Source organism: Dromaius novaehollandiae, chromosome 17 (assembly GCF_036370855.1).
Source record: "Dromaius novaehollandiae isolate bDroNov1 chromosome 17, bDroNov1.hap1, whole genome shotgun sequence".
In the NCBI taxonomy this organism is placed as follows: Eukaryota; Metazoa; Chordata; class Aves; order Casuariiformes; family Dromaiidae; genus Dromaius; species Dromaius novaehollandiae.
Genome location: NC_088114.1, coordinates 5003933 through 5024857, shown reverse-complemented (window position 1 = coordinate 5024857; position 20925 = coordinate 5003933). Strand labels below are relative to the sequence as shown.

General features: G+C 56.5%; 1 protein-coding gene across 10 annotated transcripts in view; it reads left to right on the top strand.

Moving 5' to 3' along the window:
* The first annotated feature begins 6944 nt into the window (after window positions 1-6944).
* NCOR2 (nuclear receptor corepressor 2) overlaps window positions 6945-20925 on the top strand; it is a 272197-nt gene continuing 258216 nt past the window's right edge. For all 10 annotated transcript variants that reach the window (XM_064522029.1, XM_064522028.1, XM_064522027.1 and 7 more), the window contains exon 1: window positions 6945-7284. The gene's annotated coding sequence lies outside the window, so the exon portion shown is untranslated. The remainder of the gene's footprint in view (window positions 7285-20925) is intronic.

The following is a 20925-nucleotide window of genomic DNA, read 5'->3' as shown; positions in this document are numbered from 1 at the left end:
GTTTTGCTGCTTTTTGAAAAAAAGAGCCTCTAACCTCATCCCGGGGACGCCCAGCGTGCCCGTCGTCCCCAGCCTTTGCGCGCACGGCGCTGGCTTGCGGCTGCTCGCACGGCGGCTTTGGGGCGGCGCGGCGGTCGGCCGGGGAGGCTTTCATCGCGCCCGCGGGACCGCGGCTTTCGTGCTCTCCGTTTGGGATCTCCGCAAGGCTCGTTAACACCGTCCCACCGACGTGCAATGCCCTCGGCCAGCAGCTGCTTCCACGCCGAGGCAAGCTGGTCCATGGAAACGCAGCCTGCTCGCGCTCACGGGCGCCAAAGCGGCCGCTGCTTCTTAGGGCAGTAATTACCCCGCGATGTCTCTCGGACTGAGGTCTAGAGGAGCAGCCGCACGTGGGGAGCGAGTTGTTCCAAGAAGGTTTCGTCAGGCTTTTTGAGCAGCTTTACAGAAGTGTTGTGGCTCGTGACCCGAGATGCCCAGCAGATACCTCCCGGATTCCTCCCTGCGCACCAGAACAGCTCAGGAAGGAGGTGCCTGGTCCCCAGGAGGGTCCCCAGGCCACCAGCAGGTCCCACTGGACCCCACCACGGGGCTCAGGCATCCGCTCTGTCCTCCCCTGCCCGCTCGTGGGCTGCGTGTCCCACCGCGTTGCTCCTCAGCACCCGCACATACGGCTCCTGCTCCCGGCGGTGACGGGCTCCCGGGTGCTCGTCCTCGGGGACGGGGCGGCGGGCGCGGGAAGCCCCGGGCTGTCCTGGGCACTGGTTTCCAACGATGCTCTTAGTTTGGTGGCTCCCCCTTCGCTGGCAGGAGCTTTTTTTTATTAGCACCCATCACAGGTGATTTCCCCCTAAATGTCCACTTGGCGAAGGCACCGCTGGCCGCTCCCGGCCTCGGACAGCTCTGCTTCCCCGGACCGTCCCCGAGCAGGGTCGCGCGCCACAGCCCCGGGGCTCTTCTACTCCACGGCTCTCCGGGCAGTCAGCAAATTCAGCGGGGCGGAGGCGGGTGAGGGGATGCGTGGGAGGTGCTGCTCCCCCTGCTCGGCAGCGTTTGCCAGCGCGGATTTATGGCTGGAGAAATGCAGGGCTCCTCCTCGCAAAAGTAGGACACTCGGGCGGCAGCTCGGGAAATAATGGGAGATCGGTTTAATTACGCCGCAGAAATGCTCCGATCGTGCAGATGTCTAACGCAGGTTTAACGTAATTAAGATAACTCGTGTCTATAAGCACGTCTGGGACTGAGCTCGCTGGTCGAGCCAGGCTTCACCGGGGGCTTCGAGCGCGAGCCAGACGCGCCCCGAGCTTGGGCACGTCTCCGACCCAGCCAGGCACCACCGTGCCCTCCGGTTTGGGTCGTAACGCAGAGGAAAACGTCTCTCCCCCATTCCCAGTGACTTTTTTCCCAAGCCGGCCATCGCCATTGCCACGACCCTCCTCCCTCGGGGAGCCAGTGCCGGGACCCCCGGGCTGCCGGGGAGCCGCCACCGCGGCCGGTCCCGACCCATGTGCAACCCGGGCTGCGACTCCTGCTCCCTTTTCGCCCCGACTCGCAAAGCCGGTGCACCCCGAGGTGCGCGCGAGACCGACACACATCGCTGCAGAGTAATTAGAGCGGGCGCGCGCGCACGGGCACAGCGGTGCTGATTTCTACATTAGCATGATAATGAATGTTCTCACTAGAAGCTTGTAATTATGTTTCCTCTTTTTTTCCCCCTCCCCCTGAAAGTATAATTAATTATGAACAGAGCCAGAGTTTGACGCGAACGCTTTTTTTTTTTTTTTTAATCCCTCTTGGTTCTATTTCTGCCCTATTAAAAATTTATGAAGGAATCAGAGGTAAAGTCATTTTCCCAGACAGCCGCTCCTATAAATTCAACAGGAATAATATAAAAAATAATAATAAGAGAAGAAAGCAGAGGGGCATGTTGCAGAAGGCTTTCTCCCCTCTTCCGCAGGTGGTGCGTTTGCCCTGGCTGAGGCCATTCCCGCAGCGGAGCCGCTGTCGGGGAGCGGGGGACTGCTCCAGCCCCGCGCGCCGTGGGGGTCGGGGGCTTGTGCTGCGTGCCTGGGGTGGGCAGAGGGTTTGCATTGCCCCGTCGTCATCTGCCACGGTGGTACCTGCGGTGGCGGTACCCAACGCGATGGTACCCAACGCGATGGTACTCAACGCGATGGTACCCAGCGCGACGGTACCCAACACAATCGTACCCAATGTGATGGTACCCAGTGGGATGGTACCCACTGGGATGGTACCCAAAGCAATGGCACCCAACGCGATGGTACCCAATGCAATGGCACCCAACGTGATGGTACCCAATGCGATGGTACCCAACACAATCGTACCCAACGTGATGGTACCCAATGGGATGGTACCCACTGGGATGGTACCCAAAGCAATGGCACCCAACAAGATGGTACCCAACGCGATGGTACGCAATGCAATGATACCCAACGCGATGGTACCCAACGCGATGGTACCCGACAGGATGGTACCCAACATGATGGTACCCAATGGGATGGTACCCACTGGGATGGTACCCAAAGCAATGGTACCCAACTTGATGGTACCCAATGCGATGGTCCCCACCACGGTAGCGCGGCAGTGGCACAGGGGGCTTCAGGGCCCCGCACGCTCCCTAGCCAGTGGCATAGCCACGCGGCAGCCCCCGGGGTACCGTGCCACAGACGCTGGGCTGTCTGCGACCTGCTTGGTACGCTGCAGTTTCCCATGGACGATTCGGACATCTCTGCGCAGAAGGTGGTGAGTCCGGCTCTCGTGAGCACTTGTAGACGCGTTACTTCCCGCGGTGCACGCGTGCCACGACGAGCTGCCAGGCGGGCGAGTTTTATCACCGCGGCTGGAAGGACTGGGCGTCCCGGGGCCGGGGGCTGGCGAGGCTGCGGGGGGCCCCAGCCTGCGCTGCCCCTGCCCCGAGGCCGCTGCTGCGGTGCCACGACGGGAACAGCAGCATGAAACGCTCCGGGAGAAGGAAAAACCCCAAACTTCATTTGTTTTGAATGGAGAGTAAATGGAACAAGAATTTGCCGTAGCTTAGGAAAGTTATTTTATGAGATGGAAAATCAAAAACTTTCCTGAAAGCGCTTTTCTTTTTCTGTCAGCTCAAAAAGGAGATGATAAAAGATCCTCTCCCGGCTGCGAGAACCATCGTGTTTGCTCGGCGCTGGAGCACGGTGCCGAGGACGAGCCGTGTGCGGGACCCGCTCCCCTCGGCAGCCCCCCGCACCGCCTGCCCGCGCCCCGGGCTCCGTGCCCTGCAGGCGCCGGCGGCTTTGCTTCGCCCGGCTCCTCTGCCGGTCGCCGTTCACACCAGCAGCCTCCCCTTGCTGTAGGTGGGAACTGCTTCTCCTTCTTAAATTGCATTTATTCCAACGAATGTCTCATGCAAACACAATTGCAGGTTTGCTGGAGGGAGACGCTGTTTGCAGGCAGCCTCGCGCAGAGGCAGATTTATTCTCCTTCTTTTCATTCATTTGAAGCCAAAGTAATAGCTCTAACTGCATCTGCCCTGCAGTACGTGCGTACAAACCCGCGCTCCGGGGGCATCCCCCCTCCTCAGCCCCATCCGGGCGCTTTCTCTCCCGCTCGCTCCCTCGGTCTTGGTTTTTTTCCCTACAATAACAAAAGCGGAGCCTTGTCAGCTGAAGGTTTGTACGCCCCATTTACAGCCTTCCACCGTCTCCGAGCTGTCATGCTGCAGCCTAAGCAGCTCTTCACCCCGTGCCCGCGCGGAGCCGGGCGTGCGGCCGAGCGGCGCGTGCTCCCGCGGGATGCGGCCGTGCCGGGGCCGGCTGGCAGGGAGCTGGGGAGGGACCGGAGGGACCGGCGCAGGTGTGCCGTGGTCTCGGGCGCCCGGGCTGCTTGGGGGGCCCCCCCCCCCGCTTTCTGCCGTTTTACTCATAGCCAAAAGCACGACGAGACCAGAACCGAAGGCGTTTTTTCATTCTTATTATGGCAAGCGTCGTAAATTATTCACCCATGGGACTCAACCGCGTTTCCCACTCCGAGGGAGCTTCCTCGGGGCCTCGGCAGCTGTGGCAGCGTCCGGCCACCAAAGACCCCGCCGGGACGGGGCACCGAGGCCCGACGGAGTTCGGTGCATTTGTGGCTGGCGGAGGGCAGGGAGGGCATTATATGAGCTATTACATGAGGCTGCCAGGTAGCAAGAACTGGGAGGAAGGGTAGGAGAAATCCCCTTTTTTTAATATATCTTTAAGTTTGGTGCCCGAAAAAAAGTGTAAGACGCGTAAATGGATTAACAGCCGTGGTTTATTAGTGCTCCTTAATTCACTGCACAGGGCGAAAGGAAAAGTTATGAGCAGATGTATGGCCGGTAATAAGCTAATTATAACCCTGTCAGATCGGAGGTTTGAAGAGGTGGGCAGTTTCGCATGTGAGATAACTGTAATTGCGTGCTAAAGCTTTTGAATTAATATTGATTTAATAAAGCTGCGGCAATTTGTTTCGGAGGCAAAGACGAGTTATTAACCGCGGGAGCTGCCCCGGCGGCGGAGGCCCCAGCCCGGCTGCCCAGCGGCGTTTGCGGGGCTGCGGGGGGAGAAACTTCGCAGTCATAGCGCAGCGTTGCATGCACGTGCTCCAGCCCGGCCCAAAACCACCGGGATTTTGCAGCTGAACCGCTGCGGCAGGGCTGGGTTAGGGCCCTGGCGTCCTGCGGCTTCGGGTCGATGCCGGTATATGTATTTAAACACCTCGGGGCTTGCTGGATGCAGTCCCCACGCACCATGAGCCCCGCGTCCCCACGGGGGGCAACCCCCCCCCCCGAAGGGGTGTCGCGCATCTTGGGCCGATGTGCTGATAAAGGCAATTACAGCAGGCCTTAGGTTAAAAGCTGCAGCTTGCATTAAACGTAATTACTTTCCCCCGAAGCTGAGTTTCCAAGCCAGGGTGGCTCCTGCTTTGCACCTCGCTCGCTTTCCCGGAGGGATGTCGGCACAGCGGCCCCGCTGCTCGTTTCGGCGTTACCCCGGGAGCCGCGCGGCCCCGCGACGTGGGACGGCCATCACGGCCCGGGGGCAGCGGTTTTGCCTGGCGATTTTACCAACACCGCCGGGATCCGGCAGCGTCTCGTTGCAAAGTCCGGCCTTTCGGAGGATGCAGAAACGCGGGCGGAAATCACCCCCTTTAGCATCAAAGCAACGCTGCTAGGAAAAGCACCTATTTACGGCGCGACACCAGCCCAGCAGCTGCCCCGGGACGGCGGCCGCCCGGGCTGCAGCACCGCAGGGGACAGGCCCGTCCCAGCCCGGCAGCATCGCCCCGAGGGGTTTACGGAAACCCGCTGGACCACGGCGCTGACCTGAGGCCATCGGACCCGAGACGCCGGCTCCTGGCCGCCGTAACACCAACGCGTCCTGAGTCCTGAGCCCGTCCCCCGTCCCCGGGCAGAGACGGGCGGAAAATACGGAGAAAGGGGGACAGCAGCCAAAACCGCAAGCTGGGCGCTGGGCGCTGGGCGGTGGAAGCCCCCCGGGACAGAGCTGCAGGACGGCTCCGGGCTCTGCTCCTGCAAGGCGCCGCTCGTTCAGCAGCTCCGGTTTTCAGACGGGCTCTGAATCGAGCGCTTGGCGATGGTCCCCCCCGCCGATTTTTCCCTTTCGGACTGCAAATTCTCCGCCGTTTTCCCTGGCCGCGCGGACGCCCGGAGCTGCTGCGTGCGGCGGGGGCCAAGCATGGAGCGCCGGCAGCGATGGGCACAGCACCCGCCTCCCGCACCCCCGCAGGCACTGGTGGCCCGTTACAGCCAGTGACCCCGGTAGAGCTGGGGACACCAGCTGGGGACAGCAATACAGCCAGTGACACGAATAGAGCTGGTGGCACCGGCGTGGCTGGTGACACAGTGTGGCCAATGACATGAACACAGCTGGTGGCACCAGTATATCTGCTAACGCCAACATAGCCGGTGGCACCAGTGTGGCTGGTGACACCAGAATAGACGGTGGCATCAGTGTAGCCAGTGGCACCCGTACAGCTGCTGACACCAATACAGCCAGCGACACCGGCAGAGCTGGTGACACCAGTATAGATGGTGGCACTAGCTGGTGACACCAGTATAGGTGGTGACACCAATATAGATGGTGTCATTAGCTGGTGACAGCAATATAGGTAGTGACACCAATATAGATGGTGGCATTAGCTGGTGACACCAATACAGGTAGTGGCACTAGCTGGTGACAGCAATATAGGTGGTGGCACCAGTATAGATGGTGGCACTAAATGGTGACACCAATATAGGTAGTGACACCAATATAGATGGTGGCATTAGCTGCTAACACCAGTATAGGTAGTGGCACTACCTGGTGACAGCAATATAGGTGGTGGCACCAGTATAGATGGTGGCACTAAATGGTGATACCAATATAGGTGGTGACATGAGTACAGATGGTGGCACTAGCTGGTGACACCAATATAGGTAGTGACACCAATATAGATGGTGGCATTAGCTGCTGACACCAGTATAGATAGTGGCACTAGCTGGTGACAGCAATATAGGTGGTGACACGAGTACAGATGGTGGCACTAGCTGGTGACACCAATATAGGTAGTGGCACTAGCTGGTGACACCAGTATAGGTGGTGACAGCAATATAGGTGGTGGCACTAGCTGGCGACACCACTAGAGGCGGTGACACCAGGACAGACAGTGGCACTAACCAGTGACACCAGCGCGGCCAAGGCCCGGCACCAGCCCGCAGGCCCTGCCGACGCGCCGAGCCGAGCCGAGCCGAGCCGAGCCGAGCCGAGCCGAGCCGCGCCGAGCCGAGCCGAGCCGAGCCGAGCGGCGCCGCGCGCGGGGGTGCGGGCGCGGCCCCTTTAAGGCGCGCGGGCGGCCCCGCCCCTCCTCGCGGGCGGCCCCGCCCCGCCCCCTCCGCGCCCCGCCCCGCCCCGCCCCTCCCCTCCCCTCCCCGCCCCCCCGGCCGGCCGGGGCGGCTGTGGGGCGGCCTGAGGGACCGCCGCCGCCCGCCGCGCCGCGCCGAGGCAGGGCAGGGCAGGGCAGGGCAGGGCAGGGCGCTGCTGGGCCACGGCGGCGGCGGAGGGGCGGCCCGGCCCGGCCCCGCGGCGCGGCGGGTTTCCGGGGGCGGCAGCCCCATGGCGCTGGATTTATAAACACGGCGGCGAGGGAGGGGGCGCGCTGCCCGCCCAGCCCCCCCCCCCCCCGGCCGGGTCCCGGTCACGGCGCCCGCGGGCAGAGGAGGAGAACTTGAAAGCGGCGGCGATGGGGGAAGGCGGCCGGCACCGCGGCTAGGTAAGGAGGGGCCCCCCGCTCCCCCCCCCCCCCCCCCCCCCCCCAGCGCTCCGGGCCCCCCCCCAGGCCCCACCTGCGCTTTCCGCCCCCCCCGCAGCCCCGCGCCGCCCCCCCGGGAGGCTGCGCCCGGCCCGGTGCCGCCGCCGCCCCGCGGAGCCTCCGGCGCGGCACCTCGTGCGCCCGCGTCCGGGAGGGGAAATGGCAGCGCTGCGGGTCCCGCGCCGCTGGCGGAGGAGGCCCAGTGTTTGTCTGTGCACCGACACGTATATGTATGTATTTATATATGGGGGGGGGGGGGGGGGACGCCGCCCCCGGGGCGAGGAGGGCGCGCAGGGCGCTGCCGCCGGTGTCTGCGGGCGGCCCCAGCCGCTGCCCCCGCCGGGCAGGTCGGTCTGCGAGCCGCCGCCGTTACGTAAACGGGACCGGGAGCCGCTCTGCGGGAAGAAACTTTTTCTGCTCTATTTTCCTAGGTTTTTTTTTTTTTTTTCCACTCTTCCTGAAGGGAAAGCGCTCCTGTGATCCCTTCCGAAATGGCCGGAGGCATCGCCTGGCTGGGGGCAGCGGGGGTCTGCGGGCGCTCGGGGGGCCCGCGCGGCTCGGGGGACGCCTGGGCCCGCAGCGGGGTGCGGGCGCAGCTCTTTGCGGCGACGCCGCTCAACGTGTTGCGTTCTTGTTTTGCTGTTTGATTCTGCTTTATTTCTCTGCTCGTGCCCGACGTGCATGTTTGAAACGGGTGGTTTCGTGCTTGCGTGAGAGCCCGGAGACATTAACCTCCATCAAAGATGCCGTTCATCGCCAAGCGGGACGTCTGGCCCTGGCGAAACCTTGCCCTGGTGCCCTGAAAATGTGCGATATGTGTTTTAGGGAGAGGGCTGAAGTCCTAGTCGCAGCCGGCGGCTCCTCTACAGGGGGAGATAAGAACTACTGAGCTCGCTTATCTGGAGATGCGGCGTTTAGTGCTTGATGTGTAAATATTTATGGTGGGTAAACAGGGCTGGTCTGCTGCTGTCTGCAGGCAACAAGTGTACGCGCCTCTCCCCGGCCGCAGTCTCTGGAGTGATTGCTTTTTCTGCCGATTCTTACTAATTTCCTGTTCCCTCTTCTCCCGCTGCCCTTCCTCCTGCTCCCGTGCCCTGACCCGCAGCGCGGAGGCTGCAGCGGTGCAGGCAGCTGCCTGCTGCGTGGGCTCCTGCCAGAGCCACTGAAGCAGCAGAACCGCCGCGGCTCGGGGCCTCCCGGGGCTCCGGCTGCCGGGGGCGAGGGGCTGCGCTGACCCGATAAACCCACCCTGCTTCGAGCCGCGCGGCCGTCCCTGCGTGCGCGTCCCTGGCCGTCTGCGAGCCTGCGGGCGCTGCTGGAGGCCGGTCCGCTCCCTGAACCCGGCGCTTTGGGTCAGCTCAGGAATTTGCCCCAGAGGACAGTGCTGCTGGAGGTGATCTCCGCAATGATTTTTTTTCCCCCCCTCTCCTAACACCACCCTTTTGCTTCATATGCATTTATCATTTGGACTCTTTCTGTGACCTCTCCCTCGCTATCCTCCAAACGCCTGAAAACACCGAGGCTCTGCTGAATCCTGCAGTTTTAACCCGACTCTGGCGGATGTGATGCTGTTCCGAGTGTATTCCTTGGCCGCGTGGTGCAAGGGCTTTGCGTTTGGCACAGGGTTTGTATTGGCAGGGATAAGTCATTTGCATGTTTCAGTTTGCTGTGGGATTTGGAGATAAGGGTTTGATAACAAGACTAACTCATAAAGGGAAGGAATGCGAGCTGGGACTGCTGGATTAGTATTTTCATCTCTGCTGAAATCGGTGGCAAAACTCCTGAATGGCTTTAGTGAAGTTGCGCTTAATTCTCTGGGTTTTACTGCTGACTCGTTTGGTGGCTGTGGGACTTAGCTCAGCCCCCGCGTGCCTGTGTCTGCCCGGCTCCGCAGCGCATCGAAGCCGTGCCTTGCGCAGGGACGAGGGTAAACAAGGATGTTAGCAGAGGGGTTTGAGACTGTTGAGTCCCAAGGTGCCAGGGGAGAGAAGTTCTGTGTGCAGCAATATTTTATAACTTTCAATTGAGTAAGTTTCAGTATGAGAGAGACTCTTGCAAAATGCGCTTAGTTTATTGAAAGCAAATGCATTCAAACCCTGCTTTGTTGTTGCCAAAAGGGAAAAAGTAGAAGTTATTTTTGGTGTGAGAGAGGAGATGGGTCAGGCGCGCGTCTGGGGCAGGCAGGCGCTGGTGCTTTGTTCTCCTGGCTTTACGTGGGTGGCGGTTTCTGTTGTTTCGCAGTGTGTTTCTGCCAAGTTGCAGAGCATACCTGCTTCTGAAACCCCTGCGGAGCTCGGGGCCCGCTCCTCTGCGGCGCTCCTTGGGAGGCCCTGCGGGAACGCCGGCCGCCCCGCTGCCGGAGAGGTGGGAGGATGCCTCTCGCTTCACACCTTGGCGTGCCAGGGCGGTGACTGGCATTTTTTCATGACGGGATCTGGACTGAAACCGTAAACTTGTTTCACACAAGCCACCGAGCAGCTGCTACTTGGCAATACCTTTCATTTGCTAATGGCTGCGGTTGGATTCGAACCAAGTTGCCTAGAGTGGAGGTTGTACCAGTCCCTGGAGCCATCCTGTGCTAAATCCAAAGAGGTTTTGGTTCAGGCCTTTTTCGTGGCTTATAATTTCACAATCCGGCCTGGTGAAGGCAGTTTTCTTGTGATGGGTGAGGAAGGCCTGCCTGCAGCCGTGCTGGCAGCTACGCGCTGGTAGAGCTACTCGTCTCTGCCTGGAACTGGGTCGTAGAAGATGTCTTCATGTGTCACGACAGGCTTGTAAAATGTATGACTTTGTAAAATGATGCTTTCTGGTGTTGCTCCTGCTGGTGACCAGGGAACCTCCGTCCGCTGAAGTACAGCACTGTTTGCAGTTAGCTTGTTGGGAGAGAAACCCGCATAAAGTCAGCTCTAATTTGCATGTCTGAGATACTTCGTCATCTTCACAGCTCTTTGGGAAGGAAGAAAATTGTGGTCTTCCCAGTTCTTGGGTGGGTTAAGGGTAGGAGAAAAGAAGGACTGAATTGGTGAATTTTCAGAAGCAGGTTTTGAGCGGCTGACTTGAGCAGCGGCGAAGGGGTCTGGGTTTGAGAGAGCCTGTGCTGGGGTGCGGAACTCCCCCAACGTCAACTGCCGTCTCATTCTGACCAAATCACTACACACCTCTGAAAATTAAGGCCACAGAGGTTACGTGAAGTTCGATATGTCAGAGTGAGTCTGCTGAAGAGCTGGTGAAGGCGGCTCCCTTTCCCCGCGAGCTGAGGCTCAGCGCGCTCGGTGCAGGGCTTGCTGCTCTGAGCAGTGGAGTCCCGGTTTCCTGCCGGGTCTGTACCCGCGAGCAGCGATCCTGCAGACACGGGCCGGGGGCTGCACGCAGGAGCGCTTGAGGGTGGAAATCCCGGGCAGCGTGTGCTTAAAAGGGCTGTTATCTTTGCATAGCTGCGTTTGTGTGGACCGTAACTCACTTTAGTCTTGGCTGAGAGATTTCGGCAGAGAGCGGGGTCAGCTCTAATGGAGCTGGAAGTGATGTATAGCAGCACCCAGTCTCCTCGGTGATTAGCGTCTGAGGCTTCTGCAGCCGCTTAAGGATTTGGGTGTCATGAGGTTGTGGATTCTCATCTAGGATGTTGCAACACAGGCTCTTGCATGGCTTTGAAGAGCTTGTGCTATGTATCCATGTATCAAATAAAGCGGTGGAGAACTAGCATTTGTGGATGGGCTTGTGCTGGCACACAGGTGTCAAGGTCTCTGGTTTACCCTGTAATGTCTGAGAGCTGGATTTTTGCCTGATAGTAGGAAATGAAAAGGCATATCAGTTAATGAACATGCTTACAGCCAAGATGCCTCCTAAAAAAGGAAGATTGAAGAGGGGAGCTAGAGCTGCAGGAAGAAGGGCATAAAATGCCAAGTGTTTGCTGTAAGAGCCTGGTCCAAGTGAGGAAGGGGACTGGTGGGCGGGGGAGGAGGGCAGGACAGAGCCGGAGGAAATGAGTGCTTTGGCAGTGGTGGGAAGCGAACCCTGACCCGTACGCGAGGCAGCGGCGGGGCTGTGCTGGGAATGGAGAAATCTGGGTTGCATCTCCAGTCCTGCTGTGCCCCCACTGGTCCCTTCCCTTCTCGGGGCCTCTGCCTCTCCCTTCCCACTCTAGAACTTGCCTGTGTGAGCTTAAAAACTCTTTGGGCTGTGGGCTGTCCCATATTAAAGACAGTGAGAGCCCCTGGGAAGGGGGTATCTCTGGTGGGCAGCCAGCACTGCCACCTCTCATCTAGAAGTTGGGGAGCTCAGCGGGAAGCGTGATGCGGCTGTGGACGGGCAGACAGACGAGGTGCTGGTTGCTGCGTTTGGCCTCTGGTCCGAGTCTCTCCGGGGTCGGTTCTTCCAGCTGTGCTGCGGTGGGAGCAAGCCCGGGGGCCTGGAGACGTCCCCTGCCCGGGGGAGGGATGGCTGGCGCCGGAGGAGGAGCGGCAGGGACGGGGCTGGAGGGGCAGGCTCCGGCCGTGACTGCTGCTGAAGTGCCAGGGCTGGAGGAGAGCTGGGGGACGGGGAGGGGGGAAATGCAGCGAGGCAGCCGCCGCGGTTATGTGCCTGCTGGGTGGCACGGAGAACGCTGATAATGGTTAGTGCTCTCGAGCGCTTTATAGCTCCAGAGCGCTGAGCAAACATTAACGAATGTAAAGGATAGCAGCTTTGTCTAGTTACAGAGAAGGGAAGTTAACTCCAAATTAACTTTATGATCCGTGAAACTGAAGGTTATTTAAAAAAATAATAACATAAATGGAAATGCTGAAGTTTCCCAGAGTCGCTGAGTACACTGCTTGTTGTTTAATGCCTTCCATTTTTTCACTCCCGGTCTGTTTCTTGGCTTGGGAACAAATTACAAGCAATATCGGCTTACGCTTGGATTTGAACCCACATTACTCTTACTCAGCTGAAATATTTCCCCTTATCGCCGCTCCCATAATGTTTATTTTAGAATGGATAGCATCACTGCTTTTCTGCTCGCTGTGGGGAAGCAGCCGCTCTTTGAAACAGCCCGACACCTTGCAAAGAAATGATCTCAAAGCTGCTTCCATTTTTAAATAAGATACGGCTTCGTTTTCCATAGAGAGTTTTATGCAGGGCTGTATCCCAGAAGGGTTTGCAGCATTAAAAACCTAGGAGGCAGCAGATGCATGAATTGCTGACAGATTTAAAATTGTATGACAAACATAAAGCATTCAGTCATGAGCCAGGGCTGGGGGGTGGCAGAGACAGAAAGGTAGAGGTTATTTTAGGCAGGCGAAACTGCGAAAGAAGGCGAACTCCGGGAGGGCCGAGGAAGGCACGGTAGGGGCTGGAAAGGGAGGGGGGAAACCAAGGTGTCTGCGGGCTCCGGCAGGCTGCTGGCGAGGGGCGCTTGGGCTGGCAGCGGTGGATCGCTGCTTTGCGGCGGGGCGCGCTTGGTGTCTGCGCTGCCCACGGGGCGTTAGCGGGGGACGGTTTTGGCGATGAGGCGAGCGGAGGTGCTGGGTAAGGGCTTCGCCTTCAAGGGAAAATAGGCAGGTTTAGAGGGGCAGGAGAGACTGGGCCCGGAGGTGCCAGTGGGGAGAGCTGCTGTGGGGCAGAGGGCTCTCCGGAGGCACGGGCCAGCAGAGGAGCAGCTATGGGGCAGAGCTGCAAGCTGGTGCGGTCTAGGCAAGGCGGGATGGCTCGGGGAAGCGGAGCTGCCGGTTGATGCCCAAAGGGCTCCTTGCGCGTGGCCGGAGCAGGAGTGACCGTGGCCGCAGTATGGAGCGGGGGTCGTGGCCCTCGCCTGCGGGACGGGTGGCCGGGCTGGACGGGCTGCGGCTGGCTGAGGCCCAGGGGCGGCGGTGCCCGCGTCCCCGGCTGCGCGCTCGCCTGGCGGGTTCAGCGGGGACCGGCTCGGCCCGCGCGGGGAAGGGAAGGGAAGGGAAGGGCCTGGCTCCAAGGGAGGGATGTGGTGAGGCGTGTTTTCCCGTCCCAGGGCAGGGAGCCCTCTGCTCCCGAGCCAGCGGTGGGAGGAGGAGGAAAGGGGCCGAATCCAGGCGCGGCGGTGGCAGCGAGGTTGCCTGGGAGGAGATGTTGTGGAGCCGGGACGGCTTCTCCGCACGGGAAGCGCCGCGGGGGCGAGTGCCGGTGCGCGGGGCGGCAGGGCCGTCGCGGGTATTGTCTCCGAGAGCCGCCGGCCCATCTGCGGTGCTCCGAGTGCCTGTGCCGAGGGAGGGAGAGCTGGCAGGATTTCCTCTCTGTGGTGCTGGCTCTCGAGTTAATAACTAACCAAGCAGCCTAGGTTTATCCTTTCATTGTGGAAGAGAATTATTTACATAATACCGCTCAGCGTAATCTTTATTTAGCATTGTTTCTCTGGTGTAACCCTGGACAGAGCGGTGGTGCCCAGAAATGCAGTTTCAGTCCAAATATGCGCGAGTTTAACCCTTACCATCCGAGGGACTGGTCTGTGCATGCTTCACCCCGCCTGTGCAGTGAGCTGGCTGTTAGCCGACAAAACGCCCCGGAGGCACGTCTATCTGCCAAGTAATTTTGGGGACCTTTCCGTCTCCTAAACCCTGTTTTCTGCGAGCTCTGGGCTGGTGCGCTGTGTTGTAATCGGAGTGCTTTTCACTAGCATCCTAAGCGGCACGGCTAAGTTTGTCCTGTGCGTGTTTGGGCAAAAGAGCGGTTTGTATCGTGATCCTCTTTGACTTTGCCTTCCTTAATGTAAAGACATAGCAATATTAAAGAAATGCGTCAGCCCGTGGGCGGTGGGTGACAAGGTTTGGGAGGGTTCCTGGTGCAGGTCGTCCCGTCATCCCCGAAAATGCTCTTTCTCCCAGACGGGCAGGTTTCGTCCTTCGTGGGGCCTGTGTTGGTGTTAGGAGAGCGTAACCGAAAGCTAGGGCGGCTTAGGTGGCCTCGTGAGGAGCCGGGGCCTGATTCTCGCAGCCCACGGAGGCGAAGGGCTGAGCCCTGGGATTGCAGCGGGTTGCTGCGAGGGAGTGGATAGGCGTGTGGGAGGGCACTCGAAGCCAAGCTCTCCAAAAATTTGCATACGTCTCTAGCTGTGCCGCGCTGGCTGGAGAGTCTTTCCTCTACGCCGCTGGATGCGTAGGCTTCTGACAAGCTGTGGCAAACAATGGAAAGTTGGCTTTCTTCTGAAAATATTTTTAAACCCTATAAAATGACTCCGACAGCTACGTTTTTATCGGACCAGGTCTCAGCTGTGTAGTACTCACTCCTGTCTTAAATAGCTCCGTCTTTGGCCTCTGTAAACTTCCAGCCCCCCCTCCCAGGACTGCAGCAATGCCGGTTAGCACACGGGTTATCGGAGGCAGCATCTGGCTCAGGCAGCGGCAGCACTTTGCAGCTCTGGGGTGAGTGTTTACTGCCGGGCTTGTGTGATCTCTTTGCGCTGATGTTGCAAGGAGCTGGTTTTGCTGAGGCTGAGAGTCCCCGGTGATTTCTGCTGGGCTATCCAGCGGTACGAACGCAGTCCAGGCTGGCTGTTGGCATGCAACCGCCTTTCCCGTGAAACTTTGCTGGAGAGTGCAATGCAGAGCCTGCCTCAGTTTTATGCCGGTGATACGGACGTTACCCGACCAAGCCTAAGACTTGCTGGAACAAAGATAACTCGTTAACACACTCCTTGAACCAATTACAACTAAGCAGCAGAGTGAGTTTATGTTGGAGCAGTGCTGTGAGACTGCAGCATTGCTGGTCTACAACTTTTAGGAGCCCTAAAGCTTCGTCTACTGGCTCGTCAAGCCCTTGCTGTTGCTGTCACGCGTTTTATGGTATCAGCTGGTATGTGACTCTCGGGTGCTGTTTGGTATCAGATCTGTGCTCTCGGGAAGTTTCTGTAGTCGTTTGCTTGAGGGTAGTTTTCCTACATCAGGACCTTAAATAACTGTGTCCCCTGTTCTCCAGCACAAGGATTTCTTCTGTTCGGTTAAGGGAATGACTTTTTTGGTTGGAAAGATTTCCTCAGTTGAGTGCAGCCTGTGTGGTGGTTTTGGTTTTTTTCTTTTCTTTTTCGCAGGTACCACGGCACATAATTCCATTCATAAACTTCTCAAGCTGCATCTTGAAAACATTTATGGTGTGTGGGGGGTTTTATTTGTTTTGCCTTTGCTGCGGAGTTTCAAGCTTGTGCCAAAGTCTCGGCTTCATTTGTAGGTCACCCGTCTGCCCTCTCATTTCCCCCTCGTGCTGAAGTTGACTGGCTTGTTTTGATTTGGTAATATGTGAGGTGGCGTCCACAGACAAAAACAGGCAGGCCAGGGAAATTCCTGTTTCCCTGCAGCCTTGTTGCTGTCGTGTATGTGAATAATAATTCCCAAATGCTAGACCGGAGGTGACTGAAAATCATCGGAGAAATGAAGCTGCAGCAAAGCCTGTGCTGGAGGAATCTGTGTATCCTGTGTTTTGGGAAAACTCCCTGAATTTGCGGTGGAAAAAGTCTTCGGTATTCTTATTTAAGGCTTTCTAGTCTTAAATAAGTGTCACTTAATATTCTGGAAGGCGCTGATGAGACAGCGTGGGTGTCAGGAGGCTGCTGGCTGCTGCTGGGTGCAGAGTCCCGGGGCGGCAGCGCTGCCCTTCCTCGTCGGCTCTGCCCCGCTGGTCGGGATCCTGCCGCCGTCGCGGTCGCGCCGTGGCGTGGGCACTCGGGCACGGCTCGCTCGGCCGCAGGCTCGCGGCTGGCAGAGGGCAGCGGGGCGAAAAGCTGCTCGGCCCCCGCAGTGGTTGCTTGAGGGGGTGTAAGGAGCTGCACATCCTCCCGGGGACAGCATCCATCGCTGCGGTCGGTGTTGGTCGCGCGCTCTGAGCGAATACAAGTGGCTGTTTCTTATTATGCTGCAAGGCAATGGGGGATTTTATGTAACTCCGGCTTTGGGGCGGTGGAGCGGTCAGCATGTCATCGGTTAGATGCATAGAGAAGCACTGTCTTTTTATTTTTGGAGCAAATGATCCTGCTGATGGCATTTATAGGAGGTGTCAGCCAGCCCCCCCTTTTCTTTTCCTTATTCCTATTTATTCTTTTCTTGTTTGTAGGTTTTAGTCTTGGCTTTGCTTTGCTTTCTTGACAAGGAAGTGGCTGAAATTCTTGTGCTGCTTGTTTTGTTTTTGTGTCCCGTCCCTCCCCCCACTTTTGGTATCTATATGGCTTAAGATGCCGTGTTTAGAGATGCACGTAAAGAGCTCTTGTGGTTTTGGTCTAAAACCCAGCCAGTTGCCAGCAGCGTTCCTGAGGGCTGTGCGGTGAGGGACCGAGAAACGCTGCAGGATTTTACCTTCATTTCACAATGCTGGAGAAAAACCCAGAGAGCTGTAAGCATGCACCTTAAGGCTTATGTTTTTATTCTGACTCTCGTGCTGTGGAAAGCTAAGGTTTACGTCTTCTCCGCTGAGACTGGTGTTTATGAAATCTAGAACACTTCTGCGACTGTCACTGAGATCTGCCAGCAGCAGGTGAAAGCTGAGAAATGGGGAGTTTGGTTTGCCCAGAGTTGGAGAAATCCGGCTGCAGAGCCAGCTGCAAGCATGCAAGCTCCCTGGCTGCTCCTGAGGTGTTCCCCCACCGGTGGGGGGATTTGTTATCCGTTTCGGTGGGATAAGGACTTTAAACTCCATCTCTTTTTGCATCTTTACAACTCAGTCCTTCAAATATCCATGGCTGTCTTCTCTGGAGGAGGTTTTACTTCCCATGCGGTGTATCGCTGTCCTACGTAATGTGTTGTTGTGTCTGTCTTTTCTGGTTGCTTGTTGTCTGCGGAAGTACCTCGAGCCTTTGGCTGAGCTGGGAAGATGGGTGCAGACCAGAAGAGCCAGACCCTGGGCGCGGGATCGTTCCAGGAAGGGCATGCTGGTGCCTGACTCCGGCCTTGAGTCAACAGGTTGCCTGCTGCCTCTTGAGGCACTAGACGTGTTTGGCTAATGCAGACTCTCCCCTGCGTTTTGATCAGGGAGTCTACAGACACTGTTTTTTTCTTTTACGGAGGCTGATCCCTAGGGTAAAAAAGGCTGTAGCCAAGAATAAATGAGTGTTCACACTTGCCTTTATGAACTTCTTGAGTATTTTGCTAATTAACTCTTAATCAGGTGACTAAGGCTAAAAACTAGTGCCAAGGACATGCCCAGGAATGTTGCTGATCTGGGGCCTGATCCTTCCTTCCCTCACTAGTTTTGCATGAGCTGGATAAAGGTGCTTGTGCTGTCTTGCCCTAGAAGACCAGATCCAGGTCTGTTGTACGAAGGCTGCAGTTTTGCCTCTCAGCCAGCAGCAGAAATGTCTGAATACAGCAGCTTCACCTTGCAGTCGTGCCAAGCCAATTTAGTGCGTATGCTGAGAAGTCAGAATAATTAGTTATGGAGACAAACGGGTCTTCTCTGCACTCTCTGCTTTCGTCACACAGCCAGCGCTGAGCGTCGTGATAAGCGTAACAGTGAAATCTGTATAAAGCAACCAATTAAGGCATCTGCAGGGGAAGAAAAAAAAAAAATCAGTGGCTTAACATTAGCTTGCTGAGGAAGGTGGAGCTGAATTTTATCTGTTAATGGGTTTGGGGCTGTCTTTCAAGCAGGGCTGGTTTCTTTTGCCTTTTTGACAGCGTTTAGCTGGCTTCTTAGGCTCTGTTTCTGGGATAGGGAGGGCTTTGGTGGTTGTGCTGACTGAAGGAGTTCTCAGCCCAGCCGCTCCTCGCCGTGGTCCTGCCGCGGTGCCTCTCCCTCGGGTTAGCTCCCATCAGTGGGCTGAGTGGACGGCTTCACCGCGTGGTCACCCGCTCGCTTGGGCTGGCAGCCCGCTGCGGGTGGTGCGGGTGCAGAAATGAGGGAGGGGGAACCGGGGGCAGAGAGTCCCACATCAGGGGATAGCGGCTGTAATTTAGACAAGTTGCTTGAGCTTCAGACCTCTGCCTTCTGAAGGAGTAAACCCACGAACCTGAAATTCTCCTTTCTTTCAAACTTCTGCTGTGGCACCTCACATGAGACCTTTGCTGCGTTTCCACGCTAGCAGTGACTTTGGTCTAGAGTCCCACTCATGCAGGGTTGTTAGAAGTTATGTCCCCTCCTGCCTAGTGCTAGGAGGGTCTGTGGCATTTGCTCCTTTTACAGTGATTTGCCTGGGGCTGGAAATCTACTGCCTGGTTCAGAAAGGCTGCTGGGATGCTTCTCCCTGGCAGGCTTTGAGCTCCTCACATCACCGTCTTTGTGCCTGTTACTGCTTTGTGTTAACTGCTAGTTGCATTAAGCTCCTTCCTTTAATCTTGCTTGCGCTCTCTGAGATACTTGAGTAGTTTGTGTCTGTGCCTTTCACCCTGCTTACCCAGGAATGAGCTGATGAAGGAGAGAGTTGGTCAGCTGCCGTTGTCCTTGCATTGTGGTAGCTTCTGCAAGCAGCAGTGAGTGCCCGGTTAGGCACTTTGTGAACAGAAGATGCTGGGGGGTGGTGGTGTCCTTCTCCTGGGAGTTTGTGAAAATTGCTCTTCTGCGGGAGCTTTGAATTGCAAATTGCTGTTTCTCTCCCACTTTTTAAATCTGTTGTTTCTCTCTTCTAGGAGATGTGGACGTACTTTGTACTTATGCTCTAGTACATGGATGATACATATGTGTTGCAGAGTAGAGTTATAAGTAACTGAAAAAATGTTGATCATAAATGGGCAGAGTGCTGCCCATTATTAAGAGTGCTAATGGCACTTCTTAAAATATTTGCTTATTTGGGGAAATGCAGTAACTTGCCGTAGTCTTTTTCCCAAGCACGGGAATAGATGAACAAGACTGTGCTGTATTTGACGTGGTGTTTGGGGAGACAGCTTTCTGCTGCTTCATTGACAGACAGGTTCTGCATTTTTAAGAGAAAACGAAGCATTTTAACATGCACGCTCAGATTGTTTCCTCCTGCTTGCAAAAAAAGGGGCGGGGGGGGGAGATAATCTCATGTGCATCCCGTTTATTTCTGTGCTTAAATGCATCTTTATGTGCTGTTAACCTGCTTGCTCTCTGGTGTTATTTTTAGCAGTCTTATGATCTACAGCCAAGGAGTTCTTCCAGTAAGTGTTTGCAACGAGCAAAGCGTAGGATGGGAGGGGTGTTTGCACAGCGCTTGGTGCTGCTGGGTCCTCCCGACCGTGCTGGCGGGCCCGTGTGAGCCCCCGCCTCGGGCGGGTGGGGTTTTACGCAGCAGCCCCCATCCCCAGTCCCAAAGAAGGAAAGCGCTGTAAAGTATTACTGCTCAGTTACTGTGGCCGTGGTAACCGACTTGGTTACATCAAACTTGATGAATTAGCCTAATTAAGCACCGTTTCCAGACTAAGTGTCTTCCCTTGGATTTCAGAGCAGAATTTAGGCTGTCTGATCCATCACCAGCCTTCAAAGGTGCTGCTGATTTGTTTCTATAGCGGGTTTCTTTCCTATGTCATTATGAGCTGGGGAGGATGGAAACTGGACTGACGTCTTGGATGCTTCTCTTGCTTTGAACTCTGCTGTTCCCATCTGGTTTTGTGATCTCTGAGATCCCCAGGAATTGGGGGAGGAAGATCCCAAACCCTGGGGAAAAAAAAAAAACTTGCTTTGATATTTTCCTCAGTGTTGAGGAGAAAGCCAATTTTAAGAGTACATTTTTGTTTTTCTTCTGTTTCTGTACTGCACTGCAGGATCTGTGCCGCCCTGACTCTTACCATTAAAATCCAGTCTAATCTGCAGGCTTGAAACAAAACAGCACATCCCGAAGATGTCTCTGCATGTCTCTGGGCTTCCTTATCTTAATGCACTAGTTAAGGGCATTCCTGCTCCAGACTATTTCTCCCGGGTTTAATTATTATGTCAGTGATTGGAGCTTCATGCTGCAGCAGGGACTTAAGGAGTTCAGCCTCAATTAAAAACCATACCGTGCCAGGCAGACAGTGGCAGGCAGTGCTGCTGTTCTCAAGTGTCTTCAACGGTCCATCTAAACACCATGTGATCAATTCAGTTGAGAAATCTGAGTAGGCAGAAAGCAGTTTCTGGGATGAACCTTATGAGTGCTTCTCAAAATAGCTGAAAGCAAGGCTTTGCTCTCCGCAGCCGCTCTTAGTCATCGAGGTTGGTCAGAATTTTAGGTAGGTTACTGAATATTGCTAACCTCTGATCCTCAGAAATCATGAGCTGCTGCTTATTTTTTTTAATGCTGTCTATGGCATGTTTGAACTTAAAGTATTTGTATTTTCATGTCTCTTTAGTCTTAGTCGTAAGGGCTGGGAACTTCCTTGCTTGCAGTTCCAAGTTTTTAATTCTCGTTTCAGCAAAGCTGGAATCATCACACAGTTGATGACCCCTCGGTTGCTTGTGTTTGACCCTTTGAAACCTCTTGGGCAGCCTGGCAAACAAACACACTGCGTGTGAGGAGCACATCAGAGCAGCCTGAGCCATTACGTTGGTCAGTCATTGACTAGGACTCTTGTTTTTCTTCCTTTGAAGATCTGCTTAATCACTGGTGCTGCAGCCCCCAACCGTGCTGGGCACCTGGAAGGGGAAGCTGGCTGCTCCCTTTGGGAGAGCACATGATGTCCTAGGTGATGGGTGAGATATGAGCATGGGGGTTTTAGAGCCTCCAGTGCTGTAATCAGGTTT